At 49.5% G+C, this 23,350-nt stretch overlaps 1 protein-coding gene across 15 annotated transcripts in view; it reads right to left on the bottom strand.

Moving 5' to 3' along the window:
* The window catches only part of RALGPS1 (Ral GEF with PH domain and SH3 binding motif 1), a 275,034-nt gene that overhangs the window by 173,524 nt on the left and 78,160 nt on the right, over positions 1-23,350 (bottom strand). The gene's annotated exons all lie outside the window — the stretch shown is intronic.

Raw genomic sequence — 23,350 nt, 5'->3', positions numbered from 1 at the left:
TGGCCAAAGGGGGGCGCCTGGGTGGCTCAGTGGGTTAAGCTTCTGCCTTCAGCTCAGGTCATGGTCTCAGGGTCCTGGGATCGAGCCCCGCATCGGGCTCTCTGCTCAGCAGGGAGCCTGCTTCCCTTCCTCTCTCTCTCTGCCTGCCTCTCTGCCTACTTGTGATCTCTGTCTGTAAAATAAATAAATAAAATCTTAAAAAAAAAAATAAGGCTAAAGGATCTCAGAGCTCAATGGCCATGTGACAGCCTCCATTCCTAGAATCAGAAAATGTCCTGGCCCAAGCCCACTGCAGTCAGAGAAGCTTCTGGAACTACCTCATACCCCTTCCCAAAGTCAGCCCCTCCCCTATCTTGTACAACCAACATGGGACCAGAAGGAGAGGCTGCCTTTGACATCTTCTTCAGGGGCTTGTCTCTTTTTTCTAGCAGGTTTAACACTACAATCTGAATCACCAAATTACCTAAGTTTTACCTATCAGTGAGGCTGGTTCCTACCCAAGGGAGCTAATGGGAGCACTTCACCAGGACGACTTGGGGTGCATAAGGGAACCAGGGAAAACCCATTACCCAATGCCCAGCATGTTCAGCTTGTGGCTTGGGGGCCCTGGCAAAGAATGGAAGAGAGGAGGCAGATTAAAGCTCTCCACCTCTGAGTTATAAGCCCTCCTTTTTAATTCATATCAGGCCTTGCTATTATTAACAGCACTTTTTTGCCACACACCTGGAACTTTAATAAGATCGTTGGTGAGAGCCAGCTGCCCACCAGCTGGAATAGGGGTCTACTAGCAAGTCTGGGAGGGCAGTGGGAATGGCCAGAGATAAAACCTGACGGCTGAGCAGCTGTGCCCAAAGCACGGTGCCCTTCGAATGCTTCTCGGGACCCAACTATAAGCCTCAAACAGGCGGTGTGAAGGCTGGCTGGAGGCAGTGGACAGTTCCGGACACAAGATCCCATGGCCTGGACCTGGGAGCTCTCGGCCACCAAGCCAAGGCTATACAGGCGGCTTCTCCCTCGACTGCCTCCTTTCTGCAAATGCCCATCCTCCTCCTGGCCACCCACATGGAAGACACGGCCATCCCGGACCCTGCCAAGTCCTTCACACCCTCAGTATAGACCCTAAGTAACAGCAATGACAAGGACGCCAACTAGGGCTGCCATTCAGCAAGAGCCCCCATGTGGCAGTCAGGTGCTGGCCTCATCACGCCTCCTGTCATCTCACGCCACTCTCACCATCTTCGGTTAGCAAAGAGGAAGGGCTCAGGATTTTTCCTCTCGAAGGAATACCTTGACCTTATTTCTTTTCGAATGTAAGCGTGACCCTCTTTGAGATGTAGGATTTACCTGTTTACCATGATTCTTCCTGTTCTGAAAATGTGTATTCGACCTGCCTCAGTGACACTGACTTCTCTCTCCCCTTTAGAACATACACTCAATTGCTTCTGCAAATGGGTATCGATGCCCTTTCCAAGTTAAACTATGAGAACAAGAGCAGCCTTCTTTGTGGATCCCAAAACCAGTCCTGGGAAGGTAGAGGCTACAGTAAGATCGAAAAGAGAATTCATTAACCTGGCAATCAAGGACTAGGGCATGGTTGTTGCCCAGTTTCTGGCTGATAGTTGCTCCTTTTGTTTTTTTCCCCAAATTCTTTAATACACAGCAAAAGTTATACACGCAGGGGCGCCTGGGTGGCTCAGTGGGTTAAGCCTCTGCCTTCGGCTCAGGTCATGATCTCAGGGTCCTGGGATGGAACCCCACATCGGGCTCTCTGCTCAGCAGGGAGCCTGCTTCCTCCTCTCTCTCTGCCTGCCTCTCTGCCTGCTTGTGATCTCTCTCTGTCAACTAAATAAATAAAATCTTTAAAAAAAAAAGTTATACACGCATGTGTATGTACACATGCACACATTTTAATTACATGTACACAATTAAGAGTCTGTAATCTTACGTAGAATTAGACAGACTCTGCCTCCACACACCAGCTGCATGATCTTCTCAGACACTGTGTTCTCAGAATCTCAATTTTCACATCTTAAAATGGGTATGACACTGTAATAACTAGGAAGCTCAACACGACGATTAAATGAGATTAAGACATTCAGAGCACACAGCACAGAACAAGTCCTCAGTAAAGGTTATCTCCCCTCCCCTCCCGAGGGTCCCATTGCTGTCAGACTCAGCGCGAGCTCCAAACAGCCCTTCCTTCCCCCGCACAATGCTCTCATTGGGATCATAAATTATTAATAAAATCTATTACTGTTTCTCTCTCACTTTGCTGATGTCATGCACACAGGAACCAAAGCAAGAACTTAATACATCTGCCCTACATTTATTTGATTAGAACATTTCCAAGACCCTGATTCATAAATTGCTTGTACACTTCTTGGGTTTTGACAATTCCCTAAAGAACCTTTTGCACTGAGAGACACGTAACATTTAAAATTAAAGCCTCAACAGAGTAAAACATTATGTTTGAGGGGGTTCTTTGATGAAATGGATGGAGCAAAGGCCTTAAGAGCCAGAACACCCTGGTCTGAATCCCAGCCCGGCCACATAATTCCCAGGTGACTCCAGGCAAGTTAACCTCTGGGGGTGCTGGTTTCATCGCTGATCAAACAGGGACACTGAAATCAACTCCACAGACTGGTGCCAGAGACTGAAAGAGGGAAAGCCTGGCAGAGGAGGTAACACGCAGGGCACAGGTCTGGCCCCAGCGGACGGCAGGCAGCATTTGTTGAGTGAATGGAGTATGAGCGTTCCTCATACTCCCAAATTCAGGGCAGAAAGATTTATCAGGATGTCAAAAGAAATAAGACCATTCTATCTGCACTAAAACAAGTCATGGGTCCAACCTCCTTGGCCCTGTTCCTCTTCTGTGTTTGGCCTTATAGGATTACAAGAGATTCCATCTGTGTGAAGTGGGTTTGGAAAATGTGAAGTAATAGAATAAAACTCTTCCAGTCACTAATGCCTAAAAAAGGTCTATACTATGGAACCAATCTGAGTATAATTAAGTTCAAATTGACCACAGGAGACAGGGCTGGTTCTAGAAGGAGCCAAGGGGCTGGGATGAGGCTGGTGGCCCCACAGCCCGGGTGAGCCCCTCAGCGGCCCCTGGGCTGCCACACGCCCCCTCCCCAGAGCGCCAGGGCCCTGATCTCGCCCAGTCTGTCCTCAGCTTTGAGTTCTCTGCCGAGGTCAATGGGACGTGAAAGCAGAGGAGTATGAGCCTGTGTGTCCTTTGCCAGCTTCCTCTGGGGCCTCTCTTCTTTCCTGCGGATGCTCCTGGGCTTCATCAGGGACAAAACAGAAGCTGTGAGAAGAAAACGCTCTGCTACCAAATGTGCAAATTCACCTGTGTCCTCTCCCTTCCTCAGCTGCAGCTAGAAGAGAGACCCTTTCCTCTAGGGGACCTGCTCTCCTCCTGGGCACTGGATACCATCCCATCCCCTGCTCAGAAGCCTTGCCCTCAAGCCCTCTCTCCCCACTTCACCCCCTTCCTCTCCATGAAGAAAGTAACAGGAGGATGATAACAGCAAGGACATTTACGATGAAAGACATCTTTTCCAGGCCTCTGGGCTCCTCTGGCTCCTACTCTTTCTTCTCCTTCCCAGTGAATTTCCTGGAAGGGCGATCCGTACTGCCTCCTTCTCCACCTCCTTCCCACCCCCTTCGCCACTGACACTGCTCGGTCCTCCACGGGTGACAGTCTCCTGGCTGGGCAGCCACCCGCCCCTTCCCACTCCCTGGCCCTGCCCTTCAGCACGGTATTCTCTGGCCGCCTTCTCACTGCCTCACGACCGCCATGCGCAGTCTCATTTTCTGGTTGCTTTCTTCTGTTCCGGCACGGTCCCCCACTTCCACCTAAATCTGTCCACGGTCTTCTTCTGTCCTGTTCTATGTCCGTACTCCTCGCTGGGAGCCCACCTTTACTGCCATGGCTTCCACCACATGTCTACACCCAGTCTGGGGTTCTCTCCTGAGCCCCAGACCAGGATATTTAGCTGCCTCCCGGCCACACCCTCATTGGTACCCCACAGGAACCTCAGCGTCAGTGGGCCCAGAACCCAAAGGAGTCTGACCAGCTGCCTTAAATTTAAAAATGTAACACGTGAGATTCATTTAGACACTTATTCTGAGAGTTGAAGAAGAATGTTTATTACAATAAACTGGAAACAATTTCTAACTGATACGAATATAACTTTTTCTTAATGCAATCATTCCTAGGTGACAGCAAGCGTCACTACTGCTTGAGGCTCTCCCTGCAAGCTTCCTGGGGTCACACTGCCAGGAACGCCCCAAGAGCTGCCAGTTTCGTGTGTCGGAGTTTGGCCGTCAGACCATGTCTAGGGTCCGTGAGCTAAGGCCCTGGAAGAGGAGACCTGGGGAGTGGGACAAGTCCTCCCTGAAGACACTACAGGACCAGGCCACAGGAAATTGGTGCTAACACATGGCCCTTCCACACAGGTACTGGATCCTGACTGCAGTCTTTTCCAAATCACGTTCCTGAAACACGTCCTCATGGAACATGCCCCACTTTAAGAAGAGGTCCCTATGTGCGACCTTACAGAGTATGACCGGGCTGCCGCCGGCCAAGGGCCCCACATCACCATTTTTACTCCCTCTTCCACCCTCCATGTTTCTCCCCATTCCTCCTGTTCTAATATCTAGAACAATCTTCAGAAGAACTGGTGGGACAATCACACGTAGCCAAAGGAGCTCTAAAAACATCCCAGGGAGTAGATGACCCACTGAGGCAGTCAGAGGGGACAGTGCCAGTTCCAGGGTTGGGGGTGGAGTCTAAGGAGTAAGGCATCTTAGGGCCTAGACTCTGGTGACATGATTAAGAACAGGCAAATAACAGAGTGGCTGCCATGTCCTTCAGGGCCTGCCAGGCCTTGTCACCTTGAAGGAAGCCACAGTAGCCAAGGTGTGTGACATCCACAGGCTCCTGGCGTGGAAGTGGGGGTTCTGGGGCTGGAGGCAGGTATGACAGATCCTCCATGGGGGCTTCCGACCTGGAGCCCAGCAGTGGGGCTGGCGCTGGTCTCAGGAGTGAGCTGGCAGGGCACAGTTTTACAGAGAAAGACCGCAGAGCCCAGCAGTTGAGGAGGCAGATGGACCGCAGCTGACCTATAGCCACTGGCTCTGGGACCCTGAGCAGGTCACTTCCACTCCCAGGGCCTGACCTTGCTCTTCTGAAAACTGGCAGGATATCACCTCTCCCACAGAGTAATTTTAAGGGGTAAGTGAGGAGATATTTGCGAACTGCTTAGCCTGATGTCTGATACACTCTAAGTACTTCCAATGTGCTTCTTTTTTTTTTTTTAAGATTTTATTTATTTATTTGACAGAGAGATCATAAGCAGGCAGAGAGGCAGGCAGAGAGAGAGGAGGAAGCAGGCTCCCTGCTGAGCAGAGAGCCCGATGCGGGGCTCGATCCCAGGACCCTGAGATCATGACCTGAGCCGAAGGCAGCGGCTTAACCCACTGAGCCACCCAGGCGCCCCTTCCAATGTGCTTCTTAGATAAATAAAATAATGCTCAGGGGGAAAGGCAGCACAGAGCAGATGGGAGCAGGGGCAGGTGATCCAGGCCAGGAGAGACCCTGGAGTCTGGTGGGGATAACACCCAGGAGAGCAGTTCCTGGGCAGCAGGCCTCCCAACTAGGCCAGGGATGGGGGTCAAGGCCCAGCCAGATAAGCAAAAACAAGATTTACTGAATACCAACTTTGTGCCAGGAACTGTGTCACACTTGACACATGCCATCTCACGTCATCCTCACAGGACCCTCAGAGCAGGTGCGGCTGCTTCTAAACGAAAAGCAACATCACGAGTAGGTGTATTAATGTGCCCGGGTCACACACACAGTCGGTGACAGTGGCAGCATGAGCCTGTCCTCGCCAAAGCCAGGACAGAGCTATGGGCCTCACGGGGGACTCCAGCAGGCTCCCGGCCTCAAGCAGAAGTGGGCGGTGTGCAGGAGCAGACCAAAGCAGAGGCTGGGCTGAGAACAGCAAGGCGGCCTGTGGGGCTGGAGCGGAGCAGCGGGAGGAGAGGTGGTAGCAGAGGAAGCAGGTGGGAGGCCTGGTCATCGCCCAGCCTGGAGGGCAAGAAAGCTCTGGAGTTTATCTTACCGAATGGGGTGGGAAGGCAATGGAGGGATTGGGTACAGGCAGCTCGCAAAGCCTCACGCACGTGTTAGGTTTTATTGCCCTGAGAACGTGAAGGAGAGAGTGGCAGAGTGGACATAAACCCACCGAGCGCTCTTCCGCTAGGCTAGAGTCTAGTCTGCACTATAATCTCATACGCGGGGTATGGTGTTCTCACGGGAAGGCAAATCACTCCAGTAATTTGAAATAAACACCAGCAGGGGATGATGTGTGTATGGAGAAGGGTGGGAGGCAGGGCCCCAGAAGAAATTAACATGGGGCCCTCCAGAAGGCCTCAGAACCCTGGCTGGCCAAACCACAAGAGCAGGAAGGAACCACTGGGGACAAATGGGCACCTTCTTTGGCAACAGAGCGTGTGTCTTGTGGGCAGAGATCACTGAACGACTACCAGCAGGTTCATCTTTCTCAGCTTGCAGTCCTACTAACGTCTACAGAATAACAACACACAACCACTGCTGTTTCATCAACTCCTCAAACTACTGTCTGTTCCAGACACATGTAGATTTAGGGTCATGAAGATGATGCAAATTTCCAAAAACATTCCCCCGCCGGTGCTAGTACTGGGCGGCTCTGCACAATTAGAACCAGCTGTCAATGCAGGGCAGCAGCCACCTGCAACCCTGTGAACAGTTCCCCGTCCATGTGACAGAGAAAGGGACCCAGTGAACAGAATGGAAAGCAGCCACCGGCAGCTCTGCTCACCCCGATTCCCAAGCCCGATACAAGGCCCACGGGGCCACCCGTTCCTTTTGCACTCTTACGCTGGGGACTATGCTCAATTCCTTTTCTCCATATTCTCTGGAAATGCTTTTCCCAAGTAATAGCATTCAGATGTTCGCTTTTAAAAAACAATACACTTTGGCTTTTTTGATTAGGAACCCAGTAGCTGTTCATGACAGAAAACCTAGACAACACAGAAAGCCCTTAGAAGAAAATGTAAACCACCCATTAGCCTAAAACCCAGAGAACACTGGAATTTAGACTTGGTCAATAATTAGGACAATAAGAACAACAACTAATATTTACTGAGCGCTTTACTAAGCGCCACATACGCCACACCGTCCATCTGCTTGTCCACTGTGAATCCTCACAAGCCCGGGAGGTAAGTACCATTACGTCCCCATTTTGCAGATGAAGAAAGGGAAGCCTAGTTGGAAGTGTTAAGCAATTTGCTCCAATCCTCACATATGGTCAGCGTGAGAGGCAAGACTCAAAGCCAGATGTGTTGGTCTCCCAAGCCTGGCCTCTGAGCCACAGAAGGTCCCTGTCTAGAGGGCGGCAGCCATGACGCAGGGGCACACACACGTGCACACACGCCACTTGCTGCCCCGAAAATCGATCTTCTGCCACGTCTGTGACTCCAGAGCCTGCCACCGTCCTCACTGCCCGTCCTCACATCTTCCCGTCCCTCCTTTTGCAGAGTTCCTGCGACACGCATGACACCTCCTAGAAACAAGTCATCCTCATTGTCCCCTGTGGGTTTCCCTCTGAGTTCTAGACAGAAATTTTAGCTTGTCCTTTCACTCTGCTTTGGTTTTCCATCTCCTCTGCTGCTCGCCGTTCCCACAGCAGTCTGAGTTCGGGAATCACGTTTTTCGGCACTAACAGATCCTTCCTGATCTTGATCCTCAAGTGCCACGGGGTCACCCTGAACACTGCTGGGAACGCAAAATGAAATTTCTGGAAGTACCTGCTTCACAGGAAGACATAGGCTTGGACCTAGACTTTGCACTGCCTTCCATTTACTGGCCAACTAAAACTTTTCTGTGTCTGGTGAGTATGTTAAATACCACGTCGGAAACTGGAAAAGTTAACTCAGACGGTCCAGGGCCACATGATTTTACCAGTGAGTCCTCTCAGACTTTAAAAGAACACCAAATTCTCCTGCTAAATAATTTATTTAAGAGCACAAAAAGTAATGGGAAGCAGCCCCAAACCCTGACACTCAACAAATACAGAACAAGGGGGAAAAGAATGAGCCCCACGTGACCTAGCAGGTGTGTCTAAGAAATATAAGAACAAGCTAATATTTTGAAGACTATTAACATAGTAACAGCACATCAATAAATCAAAGAAAAAAATGTCATATAATCCTCTCAGATACTGAAAGGTAATTACCAAAATGCAACATTCCATTTGAGATTTTTTTTTTAAGATTTTATTTATTTATTTGACAGACAAAGATGACAAGTAGGCAGAGAGGCAGGCAGAGAGAGAGGAGGAAGCAGGCTCCCCACAGAGCAGAGAGCCCGATGTGGGGCTCGATCCCAGGACCCTGGGATCATGACCTGAGCCGAAGACAGAGGCTTTAACCCACTGAGCCACCCAGGCGCCCCTCATTTGAGATTTTTTATTTTTTTTTTTAAAGATTTTATTTAGTTATTTGACAGACAGAGATCACAAGTAGGCAGAGAGGCAGGCAGAGAGAGAGAGAGGAAGGGAAGCAGGCACCCTGCTGAGCAGAGAGCCCGTTGTGGGGCTCGATCCCAGGACCCTGAGACCATGACCCGAGCCGAAGGCAGAGGCCTAAACCACTGAGCCACCCAGGCGCCCCTCATTTGAGATTTTAAAAAGAAAAAAAACAGTCAGCTGGTTAAGCCGCTGACTCTTGACTTCAGCTCAGGTCATGATCTCAGGGTCGTGAGATGGAGCTCTGTGTCAGGTTCCGTGCTGGGTGCAAAGTCTGCTTGAGATGTTCTGTCTCTCCCTCTGCCCCTCTCCCCCATTCACAGGAATTCCCTCTCTCTTTCTCTCTCAAATAAATAAATAAATCTTTAAAAAGAAAAAAAAGAGTCTTAGAAGCTCAGTAATATGTATCTCAAGCCAACAGCCATCATTATAGCAAAGAGAAGAGAAAGCCTGCAGGAATTTGAACTACGATGAGAAACAGGTGGTGCGGGAGGTTCCTTGTCTGAACCACAGAACACAGAAGATGATCTGAGCTGCTTTCTTCTTTCTCAGCAGGTTGGTACCTTCATTACCTACAATGGACCTTCAAGCATTAAGCTTGACTTTCTCATGATTTCTGGTTGAGGAAGGCCTACAAGCTACAGCCCAGCACTGGTCAACAGAATGTCACACAAACTATGTATTTTAAATGTTCTAATGCCACATTAAAGAGGACGGTGTGGGGGGAGGTGGGGGAAAACGGGTGAAAATAACAATTTATTTTATTTAACTCAATATATCCAAAATACTCTCTGACCTGTAATCAATATAAAATATGACAAATTATGATGAGATAGCTTGACCCTTTCTTTGAAATCTGGTCTGGTTTTTACACATATGGCACACTTCAGTTCGGACTAGCCACATTTCAAGTGCCCAGGAGATGCATGCAGCCACCATTTTTGGACAAGAGAGTTCTCACCAATGTACAAAGACATGACACTAAAATATAAGGTTTACTGGGGTGTCTGGGTGACTCATTCAGTTAAGTATTTCAACTCAGGTCATAACCTCAGAGTCATGACATCAAGACCCATGTCAGGCTCTACACTGAGCATGCAGCCTGCTTGAAATTCTCTCTCTCCCTCTGTCCCTCCCCCACCATGTTTGCTTGTGCTCTCTCTCACTTTCTCTCTCTCAAAAAATAAAATATAAGGTATACTCATTGAAAAGGAGGGGTCAGGGCAGGAGAATGGAAGATAAGCCGAGAAGCCCCATCAGTGGGGCCAGGGTGAGATGGGGAGCCAAGACAGCTCAGAACCACAGAACAAGGTCACCCCAGGACACGCAGGAAGACTGAAGGGGGTGACGACCCATACACGACTGCCCCAGATTCTTTATGTCCCCATTACATAAGGTCTGTCCCCACCTACACTCTCCATCCCCCCAAAAGGGAGCTGGGGCTTGTCACTAAGCAGTTAGGTAGGTCCAGCTACAGCTGTTAGAAGGACTCGGGTTACAGATGGAACAACATAAATTCAAAAAGGCAGAGAAAGACACATGCAGTTCGCGCAGGCCATGTCATGCGTTCATGGGGACTCTCGAAGTCAGGAGTGCTGGGTCCTAATCTCAGCCGTGCCTGAAACCCCTTCGAGACTCTGGGCCAGTCCTATCCTCTGTGGAGGCTTGGTTTCCTGTCTGTAAAATGCAGTGGCACCGGATGGTCTGTAAGTTCCTCCCAGTTCTCCCATTCTGTGAGCAAAGAGAAGCAGAGGCCACATGTCTGGCTTGATATAAAAACACTATTAAGTAAGACCTGCCTCTGGAGACTGCGTGACTGCAGTGGTTTTCCTTCTCCAAGTGTTCTGAGGGGGTGTGAAGAGGCTGAGGCTGAGAGGCAGTTATGAAGGGGTAGGACGCTCTTGGTCCCACAGGGACGGAGTGGACATGACAATGTGGTGAGGCAGGAGACAGGAAACAGCTGTGGGGGAGGCGGGCCGGGGGCAGAGGGGGGCTCATGAGCAGAAAAAACACAAATGACCAGTGCAAACTCAGGTTCCAGAAAGACAGAAGGGGAGGGAGCAAGAGAAAGGGGAGAGGGAAAAGGGAGGGGAGGGAGGAGAGGAAGAAGCAGAGGAAGTAGGAAAGAAAAGAGAGGGAAAAGACAGAAAAAGGCATTCCAAAGCAGAAGAGTTCAGCCGCAGGCCGTCTCTGGAGGTGGGGTGCGGCCGGTGAGAGGTGCGCACAGACGGAGCAGGGGAGGTAGAGCCGGCCCAGCTGGCCGGCAGGAGAGGAACTCAGGAGAGGGAGAAATGAACGGGTAGCACACGTGAAGCATCCCACATGTTTTCCATGCCCTTGACAAAAAGCAGTCTCTGAGGGGGCACCTGGGTGGCTCAGTGGGTTAAGCCTCTGCCTTCAGCTCAGGTCATGATCTCAGGGTCCTGGGATCAAGCCCCGCATCGGGCTCTCTGCTTGGCGGGGAGCCTGCTTCCCCCTCTCTCTCTCTGCCTGCCTCTCTGCCTGCTTGTGATCTCTGTCAAATAAATTAAAAATCTTAAAAAAAAAAAAAAAAAAAAAAAAGCAGTCTCTGAGGCTACACGTCAGGAGCACTCACGACTGGCTGGTCAGACACTGAGGGGCCAACCCTTGCCACCTAACACCTGGGACCCATCTGGGGAGGCTGGGACCCGCATCGTGTGGCCCCGGCTCTCACCAGATAGGAAGAGAACACGGCGGGAACAGACTGAGCTAAGCGACCTGGGGCCTCATGGCTCCTCCTCATTTTACAAGGCAAGCAGGGTCCTTCCAGACAAGCTCAGTAACATCCCCAGCCGGAGAATAATAGTAATAAAACAACAATAATAATAGTAGTGAACAGCCTGCTGTGTGCAGGCACTAGGCTAAAAATACTTTCCTTACAGCATGTCTGTACTCTTGAACGATGGCACCCATTAGGAAGGGCTATCATTTTTTATTTCAAGTCATTTCTACACCCAGTGTGGGGCTCAAATTCATGACCCCAAGATCAAGAGTCACACGCTCCACCGACTCAGCCAGCCAGGGGCCCCGGAAAGGGCTTTTATTGTCCCCAGTTTACACGTAAGCAAAACTGAGATTCAGAGAGGGTAATTAACTCGTCCAAGGTCACATAGTAAATAAATGACAAAACTGGGATTCAGATCGGGTCTGCATGACTCCAAGACCCAGACTCTTAGCCACTGTGCTCTCAGCATGGCCAAGCACTGTTATCACCATCTTCCGCCAACATTTTGAATAATCCTGATTGAGGATCTACAAAGTGGCCGGCACAACAGCGGTTACGACATAAAAAAGACGGGAAGAGAACTCACTACCAGCCACTGCTGTTTCCTAACTTCTAGGTAGCATACAATGTACTTTCACCTACTTTATTTTGTTTAAGCTTTAAAGCCATTTTTTAGTGTTCTCCAGGCAGTGTTTAATCAGGTATACTTGAATGTAAGACAAATTTCTTCACAAAACAAAATATTTTTCTTTATTTGACAGAGAGAGACACCACAAGTAGGCAGAGAGGCAGGTAGAGGTGGGAAGCAGGCTCCCCACTGAGCAAAGAGCCCAAGGTGGGGCTCGATCCCAGGACCCTGAGATCATGACCCGAGTGGAAGGCAGAAGCTTAACCCACTGAGCCACCCAGGTCCCCCCAAAACAAAATATTTTTATATGCCTAGAGGTTTCTAAGCCCCCTTGTTCCAGACAACAACAGAAGCAGCTCCTTCTTAGCACTCTATCAAGAAGATAATATTTTGAGCTCTGCAGAAATGTGTGATTTCTTTTGTCATTACTAAAATTAATTTCATGTCTGTTTTTCTTTTCTTATTACTAGAGTTGACATATAATGTGATATTGTTTCAGGTGTCTAGCACAGGGATAGACAATTCGATACATTCTACCCGTTATTCAAATATACATCACCACGGTGGGATAGTCACCTACAATCTTGTTACAATATTACTAATGATATCTCCTCTGCCAAACTTATAGTTTTTACTACTCCATTTTATAGATAAACCCTCTGAGGCTCACAGAGATGAAATAATTTACGTACGTTCATCTAGATAGCAAACGACAGACAGCAGAGCCTGAGCTTTTAACACAAAAAGGTCCCAGAGAGAGACTGAGGAATGAGCTAAGACAACTGGACAGGGACAGGGGCTGGACAGGCTTCATTCAAAAAAGGCTGAAGGGGGTGGGAGCAGCTACTGTAGAAAATGATGAGCCTGGAGGTGGCACAGGAGCCCAAGGCTGTCCCGGGCCTCAAGATATCCCCCCCAGCTCCCCGCGGCGCCAGGCTGACTGCAAAAGGGGCCATGGGTAAGCGTTCACTCACTTGCGACTTTTTTTTTTTTTTTCAAGCGATCACACTGAAACAGTCTTCTCCCCCACCCACAGTCACTTGCTTTTTGATCACAAGCAGCTTGAAGCTCCTGGACAGAACAGGATTTGGGGAAACAAACCAAGACTTTGATAAATTCCAGCAAGGCGACACAGCGCAATGTATTACAGCGGTGCAGGGCTGTGCTGACATTCCAGCCGTCTGATGATGACCACAGACGGCTGCTGCACAAGGAGACCGGGAGGAACTAGGAGGAACGGCTCTTTCAGAAAGCTGCTTCCTCTCCTGAAAGGCTAAAAGGAAAAACCAACCTTTCAAATGTTTGATCTATGCAGGGATACTTATTTAAATTAAGTGTGAGGAAACCTTTCAGACACTAAAGCCACAAGCAAGCCTCTGATGGCATGAAACCACCTTTTATAAGACTGGAGTGAGACCGTGGCTTTGGTCCCACCCTCAGGCCTGCCTGGCCAGCCTCTCGAAGCTGTCCCCAGCCCCCATCTAATCAGTAATACGCAGCCAGTCTCACCCAATGCCTTCTCTGTGCCACACACCGTGAAAGGCTTGGGGACCGGGTGTTGAACAGGCATGTGCCTTCCAGTAGAGAAGACGGACACTGATTATGAACATGTTATGAGGCACCTAAGGACAGATCAGAGTGCGACAACTGTGTACCGGGAGCCGGCCTAGCTGAGGAGCAGGGACTCGCACTGAGTCAGTGACAGAGAGGACTGTCATGGAGGGCAGCATACCCAGCAGAAAAAAGCAGGCGCACAGGCCTGGGGGGAAATCCAAGGACCAGGGCAGAAGCCAAAGCTGGTCTGACGCAGAGGAGTGAGTGGGGAGGGCTGGGAGAAGGGCCGGGAAGGGACGAACCCGGTCTTACTTGGCCTGTACTCCCATCTTACAGACGTGGGACTGAGCCTAAGAGGAGACCAGTGGAAGTTTTGAAGAAGCTCAGTGACGTCTGAAGAGGTTTGAAGACTGCAGGGCGGGCGGTAGAGTAGGATGGGGCAGACGTGGGTACAGAGCTGTCCTCTGGGGCATGAGCGCGTAAAAGGAGTGCGCGGTGGCAAGAGGCAGCCTGAAGCTGGGAGGCAGCACTGGGGAGAGAGGTGGGAGGCTGGGAGACGGGAGCAGAGAACGTGAGAGACAGAGGTCGCCCACGACAGACACCATGGTTTTGGCACGACGGGTCAGGACCCCAGCAGGGTTCCAGGAAAAGAAACAAAGGTCTGGTTTGAGTACGCCATGGCCGGACTTTGGCTGCTGCTTCTTCAGTTTCTTGAAGGAAGCACAGCTCTTCCGGCCTACTGACCAAGTCCCAAGACTGGGCATGGCATTCATGGCTTCCATACTTCGGCCCCCTACCGCCAGTCTAACTTTCCACACACCCTTCCCCTCTCCTTCGTTCTAGCCAAACTAACCTGCTACTGGTCCATGCGCGTGGCCACTTTTTTCCCAATGGCCTTACCTGTGTTCAAGCTGCTCCATCTCCCTCGAACGCCCTTTCTCCTGATCTTGTGTCCAAATCCTACCAATCCCTGCAGGCCACAAACAAAAGAGGACCCCCTCCAGGACGCTTTGCCCACTGCCCCAGCTAGAAGTACTGGCTCCCCTCCCAGATACCACTTAGTCTATCCCCTTTAATGTGACCCTTAAAATTATTTATAGAAATTTCCCACCTTTCCCATTAGACTAGGGACTCCTCATTCACCCCAAAGTCCCTGAGAACAGCAGGCAGGGAGCGTCACGTGTGGTAAGTGCTGGACAACTGAATACTAAGCATGGAGCCCGCTAGCCCAAGCAGGCCCCCGGATGCCTTAGCCAGCACAGCAAGGCTGTTTGGAAGAACATCTCTTCTGACTACATTCAAACCTACCGCTCCATTCAGAGACCTCAGCCACGTGGCTCCCTTGCACAGCAGCCCTCCTCCAGCCACCACACAGATTCAGCACTGCAGCTGGGACGGCCCAGTCCCACTCGGGCCACCCCCACATCAGAGGGCAGCGGCTTGGCACCTCCCACAGCCTCACCGTCACCTTCAGGGGTCACCTGGGGTCTGAAATGGACCGTGGGGATGCTGCAGGCAGAGGCTGGCCAAGAGGAGGGGAGGCCGAGGAGCAGGGCTCTGCCCCACAAACTGGGGCAGGGCTGGGGAGAGACGGTGCTAATCCGCTGCACAGGGAAGGGCCTGGGAATAACATTTTGAGAGCTTGTTCTCTCCAAAAAGTTTATCCACAATGCAGAGGGGAGGAAAAGGAAAAAAAACCAAGAGATCACTTCTCATTTTATGAGTAGGTTTTATCCAAGAACCTCATATTTTCCACTGAAGGAAAAGCCGATCTACATCTAAACTTTCAAGACTTAAACTCAAGAGCAAGAAACAATCTTCAGCCATAAATTAAAAGCTTGCTTTAAACTCTCGTTTCTCAAGAGAGTCAGGGCTTCGCAGCCCTCCATGCCCCAGAAGTTGGGCCCTGCCTGTCCGCCTGTCTAGTCAGAAAGCAAACAACACAGGCTATTTGTAATGACAGGCAAACACTAATGAATTTCGGAGCATGTCTGATGCTTGCATTTATGGATCATAAAATCATCTGGCTTCTTCTCCCCCCGTGCTGACATGCCAATGAGGCAACCCTGAGTATTTACAGGCAGGAAGGGGACTGCCAGGACCATTCTGTGAGAGGGAGGCTGGGGGTTGAGGGGGATGGCTTGTTAACCTTCCCATTCCATACAAACCCATTTTTATGCTCTTACAGTCACAGCCTAAACCTTGGCATGCAAAATCCCATTAAATGCTATTTATTTTTTTAAACATCTTGGGGTGGGAAAGAGAGTCAACCTAACTGTCTCAATTGCCTAAGGTATAAACCCAGTCAGAAGTTACCAAAATGGCTTTTTAAATACCAGCTAGATATAAAGAAAGGATTTAAAATGCAGTTAGATTTTTCCAGTTAAACATATAATTTGTCTAATACACCCTACTAAATTCTAAGTGTCTAGAAGAAAGGTACTTCCATAAAACATAGGCTTTCATTCTAGGAACGCCACACACAGGCTCAGACACCAAGGCAGAGCCCCTCATTGCCCAGCCAAGGTGGAGTCCCGTTCCGGCCACACTGACATGACCACCTGGGAGGAAGGGACCATGGTGGCTTGGGACTCTTTCCATTGACAGGAGGTCTGGGGGAGCCTCTACGGAACCCAGGTAGCCCAGACAGGCCACAGTTTATCTGGGGCCCTCCAGAGGCTGACGCTCATTTCTCGAGGAGGCGCACATCAGAGACCACGGGAGGAGTTCTCAAAATGCAGAATGAGCCCCTGTATAAGGGGATCTTTCTTGACTCCAAAGGGTTGTGTGAAGTTCACTTCCTAAGGGCCAAGTGTTCCCACATCTGACTTAAGCTGTGACCAAGCAAAGACTGTCCAAACACAGACAATTCAGAGCCACTAATCGGCAGGAGCCATCACTCAACCAACTCCCCCTCCCCAGGCCCCGCCCCCCTTCTCGGGCTCTGTTCCGAAACCGAAACCGGCACAATATGAATGTGAGAGGCACCGACCAGAGCCGATAGGTCAGAACCAGAAGGTCCCCAAGAAACAAATGACATATTAGGACAAGGGGACACTGAAAGACACTGGTTCCCCACGACTCGCATTTTGGGGGTGTCTGCCCAGCTCTTGACCATTCAGGAAATTGCAACTTGTCCTCAACCCCATCACAGGCATATCACTTCCAGTGACAGAAACCCAACCCCCACTGGGCCATTAGTAATTCCTTGTGTATGGATCTGGAATCTAGAAGGAAGGAAAGAGAAAAACGTCAGCATCTAGGGCTCAGGAGTCCTGGGCAGCCACGTTGTGCACCCCCTTGCTGGTAGGGAAGGGTCAGAGGAAGCCCCGAGAAAAAGAGAGGAGGAAGGGGAAGAGATGAAAGACTGGAGTCTGCTCAGACTTCCAGGCCCAGAGTCCAGCTTCTCTTTACTTCCAGGTCCCATGAGATACCCCCGGAGGCTTACAGCAAATTTCCCTTTTGTCAAGCTAGCTTGAGTTGTTTTCTGCTATTTAAAACTAAAAACATCCTGAATGACGTGGTCTCCCACGTTTATGTTCTCAGCCCATCAGCCTGGATGGTCTCAGTGAAGAAAAAGGCAAGGAAGGGATGGGAAGGCCTAATGGAGGCCCCTCTCTCAGAGACACCAATCAAACAGGAGTCCAGGGACCTCCTTCGCAGAGTTAGAAGTCAGGAACCATAGATGAGGGACATGGCTTCTGAGGGATTCTAGAATCTGCTGACACTCCAGATGTACAGTTGCTTTCCTGCCTCCCTCCAGAGAGGTTAGCAGTTAAATTTCAACAAAATCAGGGCTGTGGACTAATCCTTCAGAGAAATGGGAAGGGTGGAGGTTAAGTGAGTATCTTGTCCCACAGGCGCCCTGGAGGACTTTTGCTCTAGGGTATGAACGTTCCAAGAAGGGAAAGCTGGCCTGAACCCTGAGGCTCGGGGACTCAGAGAAGAGAAGTGAACTGCGTGAGGCTGCCCAGCAGCACCTGGGAAGGCCAAGATTACAACCTGAGTAGGCCACACACCAAAATCCATGCTCCCAACCCAACTCCTTTAGAAAATTTCACCTGCCAACTCTTCTTTCCCTAGGGCCTTGGGCAAAGAACTTAAGACCACCAAGAAAATAAGAATAATGAAGTTGGACCTCTTCCCCCAACCTCCCACCAGAGAGGCTATATTGGTCAATGAATATTGACACAGTCGTCGATGAAGGGAGGTCCTGCTGAGCGCCTTGGTGGATTTGAGAATGACACTGGGCTGTAGGTGCTGGGGCATCTGAACTGCTCTGCACAGGGAAGGGAGATGGATGGTCCGGAGAGAGGAATGCAGAGCTGGGAAAGCCAGAAGAGGCTGGGATCAGCGAAGGGGCCCACAATGATGGCATAGCCAGTGGGTGCTTTAGAAATAGTGATGCCTACAAGGCTTGTCAAAGCCAAAGGAGTGGCTCCCAAGGTTCCCTTCCCATGAGTCTCCATGGCTCCCTAGCACTTGGGCAGCGGATCCTTCGGGAGAGCTTGCAGGAGTGGCCACATCACTGTGGTCCAGCGTAGAAATGGCGTATGTGACAGAAGTAAGCCTCCGGGAACTTGTATGGAAAGGAAAGCTCTGGCCTTCCTAAATCCGTAGAACTGGGATTCAAGATTCAAGACCAGTTTATGTCCCTGTCAGAGAGACATCTGTGTGATGATGATAGCAATAACAATTGAGGGGAGAGGAAAAAGAGGAAGAGAAGGAACCCCAGCAGCAACCGTGTACTGAGCACTGACTACGTCTGTCCCAGCCAGAGTGCTAAGTAAGGATTTAAATGCATTATCAAACAAAGCCTCCCAGTAGCCCTATGGAGTAGCTACTGTTGTCCTCGCTATTTCACAGATGAGATAATGAAGGCTTAGAGATGTTAAGGAACCTGCCCAAATTCACACAGCTGTTTTGTGGTGGAGACGGGATCTCGAACTCAGCTGTCTGAACCATAACTCATGCTGCTCACCAGTATGCCACAGAGTCTCCCCTGAGATACTCTGCTTGAGCCCTGACCCCTCCCTTTCCTTTCTGGAGGGTTCCTATCCAAGGGATCCTATCCAAGGTGCTCCTCTCCACACAGCGTCTCCCCATCCAGCTGCTCTGGTGATCACAAGGGCCACTTCTCTCAAGGCTGCCCCTTCAGGGGCTTTGCTTTCCCAACTTCAGGAACACTTTGGCCTCTAATGAGTCTCCAGTGGCATGACAGCCCCTCAGACCCATCCATTAGCTTAAGGGTCCTCCTATAGACAGAGCTGGGTCAGCAGCCCCTAGGAACCTAGAATTCTGCAGGAGAGCCTGCAGATTAGGTCCACAGAACAGCCCCAACCTGCACCTTCGGGCACTGGGCACCTCAAATTCAATACACACAAAACCACGTCCTCTGAGTGCCCCCCAACATCTGCTTGACTCTGGCTACTCAGTTGCTCGGGGGTCTCTGCACGTGACCCAGCCAGCACAGCGCTCCTGTCAGGCCTCTGTCCTCCCTGCCCCACTCTCTCACCTAAGGCCCTGGTACCCGCTGCACCCTCCGCTGGAAAGATTCCTTCTCCTCCCCCTCGCCTGACCAACTCCACGTCATTCCTCAGGTCTTGGCTCCTAGATCATTTGTCCCGACGCACTTTCCTAAAGCCCCTCCGCCACCCTGAACCGAGTCAGATGCTCCTGCAGCACACGTTACTCCCCGACAGTAGCCCTCACTGTTCCTCACGGACGTGCTTCTTGAATAGGCTGTCTTCCCTTCCTAGACTACACGCAATGTGCAGGGGAAGCACCTCAGGATCGAACGTGCTCACCTTTGTGTGTCCGGCTCCCAAGTCAGGACCTGGCCACGGCAGGCACTGAGGCACTAACTGCTGACTGGACGAGAGGTACCCTCTATCAACCTCCAGGAAGTCAAGTGATTTGAAAAACTGAGTTTTCCAGACAGCGGAGGTTGAACTCTTCCAGCACAGCATAAATATTCAGTGAGTCCGTGAAAACTGACCAAACGAACACTGCGTCCAGCACTGTGCCCAGCATCCGAGAGACAAAGACACCAGATGTGGTCCTGCCCTTGAGCTGCAGAGTCTTTGGAACCTAAGGAAAGCTATGGGCTCCCTCCCCAGTAAAATGGGAATAACACAATTGTGAAACTCTGTATATAATTTATCTTAACATTAAACCTAAATGGAAAAATCTTTTCATAGATTATTTCTCTCTGATTTTTTCAGGATTTTATTTATTTATTTGAGAGAGAGAGAGGGAAAGCACAGGAGAGTAAGAGGGAAAAGCAGAATCCCTACCGAGCACAGAGCCCGATGCAGGGCTCCATCCCAGGACCCTGAGATCATGACCTGAGCCGAAGGCAGAGGCTGAACCTACCGATCCACCCAGGTGCCCCTCTCTCTCTTTTTCAAAGATAAAATAAAAAAAAATTAAAAAGTAATACCAATATCCTGAAAAGAATCAAAAGAAATTCAAACTGTGCTAAAAGGGCAAACATGAGCCATAATGTGGTTCTCGCCCGCAGCCTGGCACGAGAAAGGCAGTTCCCAGGGGCCGACGTGCCCTGACCAGCCGTCCGATGCTGGGCACATCGATTAACCTCTCTGGCCTCAGTCTTCCTATTTGAAAATGCAGATAATAAAGGCGCCTACCTTATAAAACTGTTGTGAATACTCAATGGTTCATTTTATGTTAAATTATTAGAATAGTGACTGACACATAGTAAGCATCCAAAAAATATGGGTATACTATTACTGAACATAAAGGAATATTGTGAAGCATTCTTTCACATCTAACACACATGATCTCCTTGACACATAACACACTGACATCCGGTCAAGTTGACTTCTTTGTTTACCAACAGCTGCTAAGAACCCTGACTCCCAAAGGAAAGCAGTGGCCCACTGACCATCACTCCCAAAGGCCGCTGATGAGAATCTGCGAGTGTCAGGACTAGCACCATTCTCCACGAGTGTTCCAGCTGAATCAATGCCTCAGCATTTTCTCTTCTCTCGAGCCGCTGGGGACAGGAATGTTATAAAGGTCTCCTTCACTGATGGCCTGTCCCCAAGGAAGGACTGTGAATCCATACTCCCTCTGCATGTTTGGCTGAGCAGCTGAAGCCTTCCAAAGAGAAGGGTAAGGCTGCCAGGTGTCTCCAGATTTCTGCTGCTGAGGGCTTGCTTAGCATGCTTCTTCCACGCCCAGGCTGCACAGACATTTCTTCCAGCAGCAGAAAGTTTACAGACTTGCCCAGCCCGGTCTCCTCTTCTAGAGGGCAACATGGCCAAAAACGCCCATTTTTCAGAAACAACTATAGTGGTGAATTGATTTACCTCATACACAGGGCCAAAAATATCTAGTAAGGAAGCCAAGTCATGAAAGAATTCCCCTTTCTCTGTTTTGTGTGTTTTCCTTTACTTTCAAAGAAAAAAAAAATAGAACTTCAGTTTGAAGTTCAGTCCAGTACTTCAAGACCTGTCCTTTGCAGAGCCAGCGAACTCCTGCGTGGCGGGAGCAGCTTTCTGTTCTGCTCCATTTCACAGCAAAACGTCCCGAGAAGGCTGGAGCTCAAGGCCCCATCACCGACGGAACTGCAGGCTTTCAAAGCGGCTTTCAGGACCACTGCAGTCTTTGACATCGATGCTGGCATAGGAGGTCCCAGCCGCAGTGGCAGGCGGGCCTCCACGCATCATCAAAGCTGCAATGCCGGACGTGTGGCCAGACAAAGGAGATGCTTCATTCAGGCAAGAAAGCCTTGACATTCCTTTCAGTCAAAACTGAGCTTGGCAAAGAAACGGACTGCCATTTCGAAGACTTGGAAGTTTCCCAAAGGAGCTCACAATCTAAGAATTCTTTCTGGATGTTGGCAACACACAGGTAACAGAAACCAACAGGAGCTGGAGGCACCAAGATTGCCATGAACAGTCTGTACACCGAATTTCAAAAGAAATGGCACAGCTGCTCATTCTTTCCGTGACCTACTTCAAAATACCGGAAGACAGGTCAGCTCTTCTAGAAATCGTATCATTTGACACAGGAACTGCTTTAATCTCCTTCCTCTGCTCTGGTCATAGCTCAGCTCGGTCAGGTCCAGGTTACGTGGCTTCACCAAGTTCTCTCCTGTCGGAAGTGACTTCTTTGGCAATTTTGAAGGCTGTTTGAAAACAAGGCTTTTGTGTCTGGGTAAGTCCAACTTTTGGGAAATGGCAGGCCTTTCCAAGTCAAGACTCCTCCCCAGTAAGGTTCCTTCCCCTATCTGCCTGCCCCACCATGCATCTCTGGGAAGTGGGTGCTCCGTCCCCCTTCCAGGAGTCACGTGATCACTGCAAAGCATCCTATCCCTGCGGACTGAATTTCTGTATGAAAGTAAGACCAAAGATTATGTAAGCTTCACTGTACTCTTTCATTTGACATTTTCCAACTTAAGCTAGGATCGATGTAAACGCAAACAGATGCACATAGTCATGAAGGTAAGGTACAATTTTATAAATTCTTTTCCCAGGGAAAATGTTATACAGCAGAACACAGTGACAGTGAAAACTGTCATCGCCCAGATGTATGTGGTGCAATTTTATGCCATCCTACACACTTTCAGAGTAGAATGACACCTTAATATAATTTAAGAAAATAACTTTTCCCCCCACAGAAGATGGTTTTCAAAATAAAAAGTTTTCAAAATAAAGAAGGAGGCTTTTGCTTCTATTTACGACAAAATAACTAGTATCAGATTAACTATAAAAATTGCATAAACTGGGCGCCTGGGTGGCTCAGTGGGTTAAGCCGCTGCCTTCGGCTCAGATCATGATCCCGGGGTCCTGGGATCGAGTCCCACATCGGGCTCTCTGCTCAGCAGGGAGCCTGCTTCCCTCTCTCTCTCTCTCTCTCTCTGCCTGCCTCTCCATCTACTTGTGATCTCTCTCTGTCAAATGAATAAATAAAATCTTTAAAAAAAAAATTGCATAAACTGAGGCACCTGGGCGGCTCCATTGGTTAAGTATCTGAGCCTTGTTACAGATCTCATAGATATTAAAAGGATAAGGGAATATTATGAAAACTCCATGTGAATAAATTTAATTTAGATAAAATGGACAAACTCATTCAAATAACACAACCAAAGCTTACTAAAAACAGAAGCAGCTTACCTGAGTAACTCCATTATCTATTAGAGAAATTGAATTCATTTTTTTTAAGAGGGGGAGAGAGAAAGACAGACAGACAGTTGAGGGGAGGGGGAGAGGGAGAGAGAGAATCTTGAGCAGGCTCCACACCCAGCTCAGAGCCCAATGTAACAAATGTACCACTCTGATGGGATGCTGATAGGGAGGCTGTGTATATGGGGGCAGGGAATATTTGGGAACTTTTTGCATTTTCTGCTCAGTTTTCTGTGAACCTAAAACCGCTCTATAAAATAGTCTATTTAAGAGGAAAAAACCAAAACTCTTTCCACAAAGAAAACCCCAGGTCTACACAGCTCTGCTGGCCAAATCTACCAAATATTTAAGAAAAATCATACCAATTCTACATAAACTCTTCTGGAAAACTGAAAAGAAAGGAGTGCTTCCCAACTTAGTTTAAGAGGTCAGCATGGAGCACCTGGGTGGCTCAGTTGGCTGAATTTCCAACTCTTGATTTCAGCTTAAACTGGATCTCAGGGTCATGAGATCGAGACCTGAGTCAGGCCCCACACTCAGCATGGAGTCCACTGGTGCCTCTACCTCCCTCTCTCCCCTACCCCCCACTGCATGGGCATGTGCCTGTGCACACACTCTATCTTAGTTAGACAGATAGACAGATAGGTAGGTAGGTAGGTAGGTTGGTCAGTCGGGCAGCGTTACACTGATA

The sequence above is a fragment of the Lutra lutra genome, chromosome 13 (assembly GCF_902655055.1).
Source record: "Lutra lutra chromosome 13, mLutLut1.2, whole genome shotgun sequence".
In the NCBI taxonomy this organism is placed as follows: domain Eukaryota; kingdom Metazoa; phylum Chordata; class Mammalia; order Carnivora; family Mustelidae; genus Lutra; species Lutra lutra.
This window is presented reverse-complemented; position numbering and strand designations above follow the sequence as displayed.